The sequence below is a fragment of the Falco punctatus genome, assembly GCF_963210335.1.
Source record: "Falco punctatus genome assembly, chromosome: 5".
NCBI lineage: Eukaryota > Metazoa > Chordata > Aves > Falconiformes > Falconidae > Falco > Falco punctatus.
In genome coordinates this window covers 1,962,970-1,973,275 of record NC_137584.1, presented here as the reverse complement: position 1 = coordinate 1,973,275, position 10,306 = coordinate 1,962,970, and the positions used below count along the sequence as shown (strand labels likewise).

The 10,306-nt window shown below is 37.1% G+C and overlaps 1 protein-coding gene across 6 annotated transcripts in view; it reads left to right on the top strand.

Annotated features, from left to right (window-relative positions):
• The window catches only part of KLHL32 (kelch like family member 32), a 136,302-nt gene that overhangs the window by 93,859 nt on the left and 32,137 nt on the right, over positions 1-10,306 (top strand). The window lies entirely within an intron of this gene.

The following is a 10,306-nucleotide window of genomic DNA, read 5'->3' as shown; positions in this document are numbered from 1 at the left end:
AGAATGTAACTTGCTTGAAAGAAACCTGTGCTTTCTTTTTAGGAAGTGTGTTCTATTGGTCCAGAGAAGACTGAGTCAGAAGACTGATTTACATTTAAATCCCTGTTACTTATCTTTTGGATTGTTCTAAGCAAATAATTTCATTTATATACCATCATTTTCATAAAGTGTAAAACATTTTCATGTGTGGGGCACATCATGTTCTGTGAATTAGTAACAACATGCAGCAACAAAATACTTATTCTCAAAAAAATAAAAATGTCTTGGTAAGCTCTTCAAACCATAAAGACAGTATGCAGATGTAACTCAACCCTTCAGTCTGGTAACTGGCATATTTGTTTCCAAAACATTAGATTATGGAGTATTTTACAAACATAGTATTTTCTGCAAACGTTAATATAAAGTTAGACTCTTTCCTGTCCCAGTCTCTGGAGTGTGTCTGTATAACAGAACCTGCAGCACTCTACCCATGATAGTGAATTTGGTTTGGTTTTGGTTTTTTTTAGCATAGTACTCTAGAGTCCTAGCCCATATTCCCCTTATCAGAAAAGGTTTTGATGTTGAAGTTCACATATGGGGCGTCCCTGATTGGCCAGTTGGGTTTTATCATCATTTCTCTGCAGGGTCAGTGAAATCTCCTGGTTACATGCCTTGGGTATAGTTTTGCTAGAAAAGTTGCTAAAGAAAGCCATACAAGTACAAATTAATGCCAGCTCAGTAATGAGCAAGCATATCCAGAGCAATATGCCCTCTGTAACCTGCTGAAACAATGTTTGGGAAGTGGGAGTTTTTAAATCTTGTGTCATTGTCCTGTCCTGCAGGAAGAACTTGGAAATAATTTTCCTAATTGTGTGCACTCCAGACAATGAACACTTCATGAGGCAAATTTGACAAAGCTTCTGTTTCTGTTGCAGGGTCATACTGGGGAGAGATACTTATAGGTAATATGCTGCTTTCTGAGTGACAACAAACTCCACGTTGTCCATTTAAGTGTTATCATAATTGCCTCTCTAAAGGTTACTAATACTGTTTCGAATAATTTTTTTTAAAACTAGTTTTTCCGCTGCAGGCAACACATGCATGTGTCTCTTAAATTCAGTCTGTACAACCAGGAATAAATATATATTTATAAATATTCCAGGTCCCCAGAATGAATTAAAAGACACATAAATATTTACCAATTTAGGCATTCAGAAGGTAATAAGAAACTGGATTTTTGCTTTATCTTAGTAAATAAATAATTCCCTCGTAGTCAACCCAATAGAAGAAAATCAAATCAGACCGGCTATATTGCCTCAAGTGTAGTTAAGTTCATCATTTTTGCTAAGGTTATAGTGGTAATGCAATATAGCATGGAAGAATCTAATATTCAGCCCAGGGTGAAGATTGGGTATGCCAGAGGATTAGTGTCAGGGTGCTTTATAGAAGTGAAACTTGATGGACAGGCTGGAGACAGATCTACAGAATCTCATTAAATTGCTGAATTGTTCATTACTGAGCACTCTCACTGTAATAAAGTGCTCATTGACTTTGACAAATCCCCATCCCATGTCTTAAGGAAGAACAGCAAAGCAAGAGGTGTTGGGGAAGCTGGAGGAAATTGGCACAAAGTGGGGCAGATAATAGAAAAGCTGATGTGGGGCTGCTACCGTTGGATTTGTCTGTCTTACCTGTGACTAGTGTGGCTTCCTGCATACACATGTGCGTGTGTGTTACGGCAATATGAATTCATTGTGTCTGCGAAGCACCTTTAGTAGTGGGGCTCCCATGAAGTCCTAAGCACAAAATTAAAGCTTCCCTCAGATGATCTCTGGAAAGGGTGCCACTGTCTGCAGAGTACGGTTATTTCCAGTAGTTTAAATTACTAATGTCCACTTGGTGATTTGATCCTAATGCACATAAATATTAAGGCAATTATTTTAACACATCAAGATGCGTATGCTGATGCTTGGAAGTGATTTAAAATGAAGTGACTGCAGCTTGTATCTGGCACATCTTGGATTTTTGTTTGACTACCGATTCACAATTGCCCAGTTTGTATGAATATGGTGAAATATAGCCTTGAAAAAACAAGTTTGAGAAAGTTAAACAGTAATATTAATGGCAGTATACAAGGACATGGATTAATGTAGAGTACTATGTTCATTCCTGTTGATCTTTTCAGGTAGAAAAACGTGACTTCCAGACCAGGGTAAAGTGGACAAATTAAGTAGTTAATTTCTTTTTTTAGTTCTTGAAATCTTTTGAAACTCTTTGGTTTGATGTAGGTGTCTTATGTTTAGCAAAGACAATGGACAAGAAATATAATGATGTATTTCTTTTAAAACAAATAAACAATATAAATCCCACCAGTAAACCTTCATAGCCTGTGAAATCGGAACAATTTATTAGCCTTCATCATTAGGGTGTTTTTTTTTAGCTAGACTAAGACAGTCACAATGATTATTAGTTGACGTAGGATTTGTTTTCATATTGAGTTTTTACATTTTACTAGCATGTGAGATTACGAAACATTATTTTGTATATATGAAATTTGTGCTTTATCGGCTGCATTAAAACGTAAGTAGACTTAAAGCAGTGGCATGGAAGAAAGGATTAAATAAAAACCTGAAGAATATCAAGGAAGAACCCTGAAGAAGTTGGAGGAAAAAAAAGGAACTTGTTTAGTATTTTTCCTCTTCATCATGGGCTGTGCAGCACACTCTTATTCACAGGAAATGGTCATGACGAGGACATAAATGTCTAGTTTATCATGAAGTGAAAAGTGAATCTTTTCATAATTGGCCATTACTTGAAAGGCTCATTGGCTCTACTTTAAGGAAGCAGATGAATTCTTTCCCTTGATAATTGAAAAGGTAACCAACCCTGTAAGACAGAACGTATTCTCAGAGAAATCTAGCAGTAGAGGGCTTCTTGTTGGAATCTTAGCAAGTAGAAAACAAGCTGAATATTTAAGTTAAAAACTGATGTTAGCCTTAGTTGAAATATAGTTATGCCTTACCATGTTTGTTACTAAAAAATTCAGTGTCATGAAGCTTAAATATTCATATTTCAAGGATCATACTAATAGTTACAGATAGAAGTATCTACTGGATCGTCCTGTCTTCCAGCAGTACATTGGTCAAATCATACTGTATTAAGTACTGTACTTGATCCAGGTGAAATCGCAAATCACACCTGGCAAAAAAATCCTAACATGAGATCAGTATAGATTAGTTTTTTACTTCTGTGCTACTGGTTAAGTAGGTTGTTAGAGGATATATATTTTTTAAACGGCTAACATTACAAATAGATCAATTTTAGTATTTGCCAGTACTTCCGAACTTAAGATTAGGAGTTTTTTCTGGTTGGGTTTTTTTTTATTATTATTTTGCCATGCAACTCAGTTTCTTGGTAATCAACTAATAAGCAAGCTATCTAGTAAAAACTGCTAGATACAACTGCATGAGTAGCTGATTCAGCTAGAAAGCATTCAACAGTGTTGAGTCTTTTCCACGTCTAGGCTTCCAAGACATTCCAGCCATATTAACTTCTTTGTGTGCAACTTGTGAACTTGTGTTCGTAAAGTATATTTTCCACATATGAAAGCATAGCACTAGTTATTCCGTTTGTTATTGTGGATGTGATGTGCCAAATCAATCTTTGATCTCTGTATTAGAGAAGGGTCTTTGCTTGAATAAATAGAAAAATAGAAGACAGGAAGACTACAGTGTTACAGGTCAATATGAGTTGTTAATTATCTATTTTATAAAAACAATGAATATATAAATCCAATTTTGTTAATTATAGTCCTGTTATCCTTTTCTAAGGGAGAGTAAATTCAATGGCCTTCTCTTATACCTGAGCTCCATTTTTGAATCTCCTGGTGGCATTTGTGGAGGGCCAAAAGTATTGTCCAGAGAAATCCCACAGAGTTCAGTACTGTAGGAAATTTTGCAGCGTATGAATTATAACAGGCTGTTATGATGGAGCAGTTGTCTGCTGAAGACAGGCCCAAAGACATCTTTCCTACGCAGAACAGCGGTTTCCACAGTGGGTTGCCATGTTCCAGCACAAGATTGGCATTCCTTCAGCACAGTACTTGATTTTATTTAATTTTTTTTCAGCCTTTTGATTCTGCAGGTAACTTTTAATATGGAGAGAGCAAAATGAATGTTTCTCAGGGATGTATATATATGTTTTGATGAAATGTGGACTAAGTGCCTTGCTAAAAGTGAACTTAAGTTTTACTGCAAAGTAAGTAATGACATAAAGCAGTAAGTGAAGAAAAGCATCTCAGTAATCAACGCTGTGTTTAAACAGTATATTAGCCTTTCACTGTTCAAGAAATAAGCTTAAGTGCTCTCTTGGGCAATAAATGAAATCATGCCTGGTGGTCTAATGCTTGTCCCTAGTGAGTATTTGCCTTAAGTAGAAAACCGCCACACTAAAATGTGGCTGTCAGCCCCTTATCAGGAGAAAAAAGGAGTTTGCTTATCAAGGCTGAGGTGAATTGGTGAGGCTGTATGGGAAAATTAGCATGTGGTCCATGTGTGTTTTGTTGAGTTCTCACCCTCTTTTTAGTACTCTTTTCATGAGTAGTCTACCTAAAAGCACCAAAGTGCCACCCTTGAAACTCAGTATCCACTGTGCTAGATTGGTAATGGTTGCACTGTGTATCATAAGTAGCTGCAAGCAAGATTACATAGTTACCCTCAAATAAAAACAGTGTGAAAACATAAAATGTGACAGCATGTAGGTTTCCTTTTCCTAAGGCTAATGCTCATTATCACAGGTATCTCACCTGAATTGACTGTGTGCAATGGTAGTACTACTTATGGTCTCTCTAGACTATTTTGTAGGGTTAATTTTTATAAGCATAGGCACACGCGGCATTTTTGGTAGGGTATCCATTATATATAGGCCAAGCTGGCAGATGTCACACAGAATCTGCAAGAAGATCAGTGTCCACTGGAGCTACAGACTAGGCAGGGTTTGTGCCGGGCTACAGTGGATGGAAGCAGCTGAATCTCACACTCTGCTCTGCCGATATGCTCAGGTCATGCACGTTTTTCCTGATACAATTTCTGCATCATTTGTAGTAGTAATGGCATTTTGGCTTACACTGGAAATGAATATTACCCCTGTTGGCACTCTCTCCTTCTCTTAATGAAGCACCTTCCCTCTTTGTCTTGCTTTAGCTTAAATCTTATGGCCTCTTAATCTTGTCATTTACTGTAAAGTTTTGTGAACTTGATATATGTTTTTCTTCTGATTTTTTGGAAGTTTCTGCCTGTTACTTCTTGAATGTTAGCTAATCTTGTTACTGTTATTTATCAAGTATAGAAGCATAGAAAGGGGTTTTCTATATTAAAACTAGGTTTATATGGGGAGCAACTGTGTATTCTTATTTTACTGGTTTTAATATATGTCAGTTCCAATTGGAAAACTTGATTATTTTGCTGCTGTTGCTGTGAGCAATAGAGAATTACTGGAGAACATTACTTTTGCCTTGGTGTCCTACAGTAATATTGCCTCACCTTATTTATCCCAGCTTAACTTCAGAAGTGCACAGAACATCACACCAGTATTTAGGAAGGCTGTTGTGCCCACAGCTCTTGAATTTCGGTCACTTCTTCAGCTAAGCAGTGGATGGGTGTTATTTAGAAAACCAAAAAAGGACAGCAAAGCATGCACACAGCAAGACTGCTCTTGTGATATTGCATTCTGCACTTGAATTAATCTGTTATAGTGGGTTTTGTGTTTGTTATAGACTGTTATGCTCTTTGTGGCACTGATCTGTCGGAGATTAACTGAAGTATAATTTATTAATGAGCAGGTATATGGTTACATAAAAGATAGTTGCTCAGGCTGTTATGAAAGCCAGGTGTGGTAGGAAATACACCTTATTTTCATTTTTACATTAAAGAGAACAACATTCATAATCTAAAACCCACAGATACCATGGATGATCTTGTTACTCTCTCAGTTAATGTCTTCCATTCAGAGATACAGATGTTAGCAATCTCTACTCCCAGTAAAGCTGTTTAACACTGTTTCTGTTGGATTTAAGCTTGTGGAAAATGATAGAAGATGAAAAGTTCTTTTGAGAATTCCCAACTCTGTATTTGAACAAGTTTTCCTTTGGGAGCTGGTAGAAGCATTACTTCTATTTGTAACTATGGTGCCAAAGAAGATGGAGAAACGAAATTGAATTCCAGGTTGTCTAAAACCATACAATTTGTCATCAATACGTTAAGGTAGCTAGAATCTAGTTTTGGAGTTAAGTACCTAAACTAAGTGTGTAAAATTGGTTGAAGTAAATTTGCGCTTGTATGTCTAGACCTGCTATTAAGTGGGTCAGTTTGGCACGACTGCTGAGGTCTGGCTAGCTGTTGTCCCTTGCTGTCGCTCTGGCCCCAGGACCAGGACACTAGTGGCGCCGGGAGGGTGAGGAGGCAAGGAGATGGATAAGCAGTAGCACTACCGCACAACCTTGCTTACTCCTCCAGGGATACCCTTTGGCAGCTTCCAGATGTGCGAGTGAGTTGCAGAGCTGGGGCTTTCATTGCCTTATGACAAAGGGCCGTTCTACTCCTTTGATCACCTTGGACTCCCTCATGCCAGGGAGAAATGGAAGAAATTACGACAAATACGTTTGTCCAAAAAGATCTAAAGAAGCCTCACTGTGAAGTGGCTTCCAAGGCAGAGCTCTATGTGGGGTCATAACGGCAGATCGAAAGATCGCAGTTTCTGAAGTGAGAATCTGTCCTGAAAAGCTTTCAAACTAAACTTTCCTTTAGGGTGGGGCCTATGTTCATGTGAAACCATATCTGAATTTTATAAGGCTCACCTTTTAGCAATTGCAGTTGTTTCAGTTAGATTCAGATGTGATTTAGTCAGTTTAAATAATAAATTTATGTTTGTTTTAATCTTGTAGTAGGGAAGCTCTGACATTGCCAATTCATGAGGTACATTTGGGATCTGAAATGTGTTTACAAATGTGGCTGTAAGTGTTTAAGTCACTATTTAAAAGAAATAACATCCTTACAACAATTAGTTGATTTTGAAAAATTAGCTCATAACTTAAAAATAATGAGTTTGGCATTAATCTGAAGCCCATCATGTGGAGATTAAATCAAAGTCAATAGAATTGACATCATTAAGAAGATGTGATTTTATTAAAAGGGAAGCTGTTCTCAAAAAAGCCAAGTGAGCTTCTGCTAGTGTACTTGCTTGGGGTTTTTTGTATTTAAAAAAGCAATGGGAGAAAAATATCCCTTTGTGAAAAATCAGCCAAAAGAAATACCAACTCTTAAAATACATATGTGGCTTTGTTGTTGTCATGCTGGCTTCTGAGTCTTCCTGGGATTTGAGAAAGGAGAAGTGAATTGCCTACTGACAGGAAAAGGCCTAAATGTTCCCGCAGTTAGTATTAGCGGGGTCGTCTGTGTTAAAATGAGGTTCCAGCAGTGCTTCAGAGTTGAATCAGGTTTACTAATGCATAATGTGGACTTCAGTGGCTAACATTTGATGACTGCAGGGGTGAAGTGACTGGGAGAAAGTAGGGGACACTCAGATAGTTTTTGTCTATTTTGATAGTTTTGAATGGTAAGCTGACACTGTTCTTGTCAGAGGGTTTAGTTGGTTCATTAAGATACTAAAGCAGAACAAACCAGAAACAAAGTTCTTATGAAGGTGCTGCTGATAGCACTCGTTTAAAAAAATAATAAAACCACCTGGTGATTTCACTTGGAAAAATTGACCTTGGCGATTTTGTAGTAACATGGCATGTTGAGAGCATACATATATATAAACCAACCAAGGAGAATATGTATTTTGATGTACATTTTTGTGTGTGACCTAAGATATTAATGACATACAAGTCCTGTATAGCTATTGTCAAGATTATTATAGAAGATGACACATTTTATGTGATTTGTTGGATTTGCCTATTAAATCCATAGAAAATTATACCCTAACAATAAGGAAGAAAGGAATAGGAATTTTTCTACATTCAAGAATCATTTAGACTAATTTTCACAGAGCTGAATTGCATTGTTAAGAATTTTGTCGATTTTGTGCCTATTTCATTTTCTAACAATTTTTACTGATGAAAGCTTGTAGTTGCCTGTCTCCATAGACAGCCACTATACTTCTAAAATATATTTCGGGGGAAAAATAACAAGAGAGGAATAGCAATAAAAACAGTGTATCAGACATTGGAAGATTGTCATTTCCACTTATAATTACATAAGGGCAACTGATTTTAATGCTGAATGCAGCTCTGCAAAGTTTCAGTGTGTTTGATGTCAGCCTGAATGTTTCCTCTAAAAATAAAAATGACCAACTCTAGATTTTGAAGTGATGGCTGCTGGGGAGATCCTCTTGGTCTTCCTCCCATGTGCTCTGTTCTCACTCTGAGAAGAGAAATCCTATTGTAAACTGTGATCTCCTTAAACTGAAATCAAATCACAGTTAAGGGCCTAGTTAGACAGCTGTGTTTATGAAGAGATAAGCTTCTGTTCATTGCAACTTCAGAAAAACTTATCAGACAGAGGTGAAGCATCTAGCAATGTTGATTTTACCATCACAACAAATGACTGAGGGTCCAAACTTGAGTATTTTTGTGATGAGTTAGAAAATGGATGGCAAGAAGTTGTTACCTCTGAGCTTCTTGCCATTTAATCCAGTTTTTAGAGATGCAGATCTGTTAGCTCTGTAAGTTTTAGTAACCTATGAAGCTACATTTTAGGAATGTTTGTGGTGGAGGGGCTTGCTTGTTGTTTCTGACTTTCTGTGGCTGGACCTTTTTGAAAGGAAAAAAGCAAGGTTCTATCTCCAGGTGCCATGTTTTGGGCTTGGTTTTATTGCTTTGCTTGCTCTGAATGGATTTTCACCCTCCACACTCTGATAATCTTGTTAAAACAAAATTTACTTTGATTGCAGGAGTAAGTAAAGCCTTTCCAGTGTGATCAGTCCCAGCTCATTTGTTTTATTTGTGTACACTCCCAGGTGTGACAGTCATTGCAGTGCACAGCAAAATAGAGTGTCTGTCAGTAGGGGGATGGCTGTAAAGTCTGTTGCAATAGGGACTGCACACTAGCTCGGACAGGTTTTGAGTGCACAATTGTACATATGGAGTGTCGTTGCTAGGAGTTGCACTGGGCCTTGTTTGTTCGTTCCGTCACGGCAGAAGAATGGGTTTGGTTCAAGAAGCACATTTGTAGATCTGCCTTTGTAGAGAAGGTCTAAAAGACTGTGAAGGAAACAAGTCTAGTTTGAGGACTTGATCGCACAAGAACACGCTTCTCTTGAAGCACACTGGGATAGTTTTGTCTTTGCTGTCTCAAGACGGTTAAGAAAAAATGCAGTGTTTTATTGCCTCTGTGAGATGTACTCTTCAGCTGCAAAAATGCCTCAGATACTTTCATCAGATGATATTTAGTGATCTGTTTTTTCCTCAGTTTCAGATACCTGCATCTCACCAGGTTTTGCTCAGTGGCATGGAGCACAAAGATCTCCACAGGAGATTTTGGTAGTGGAGTAAAGAGACTCGGTTGTGGACAGCTTGAGGGGACAGAAGATTTTGATTATATGTCAGCTGTCTTCTGCCATATCACTTAATTTTTCCTTCTCTTAGTTCCCATGTTAGGAAAATGGTTGAAATGTACACTTCGCTCAGAGAAGCCCGAGTTTTACTGCTTATAAATTGCTTTGAGATACTTGGAAGGAAAGTGCTATATAATTTTGAAGTTCAGATTCCCCAGAAGGTGTAAAATGGCAAGCTTCCATGAGCTGTGATAATTTACAACAGCTGAGAGTTTACCTTCTGTCCCTACCTTACTTCACGTTGAGCTTGAGTAGATGAAAAGTTTAGTTTTTCCATTATAGCAACTCTTGGCTTTTAATATGATGCCTCATTATATATATTATATATGTTATATAAAATTATGAATATATAATGTCATATATTAATTTAACTCAGCTAGCCTTTTGTAAAGCTGATTTTTTATCATAGTTATTTTATTGCAAGTCTAAAAAGCTGGATTTTTTTTTTTTTGAGGTTAGTCAATGTTTTCTAGGTAGGCTTCTGTCTAGTCTTATTTCCAGTCAATATAGGAAATGGTAAAATAAATGCATTGGATGAAATGTGTGAAAGACGTGAATACAATTTTGAAACACATACATTCTATTCTTAACTCGTTATAAAACTAGACATTTTATTCCCTGTTTCGTAAGAAACATACATAAAAAATGAAGCTAATGCTGTCTCTCTTACAACTTTTTTGATAAAATAATGTCCCTTTTGGGAAGGCCAGTATTA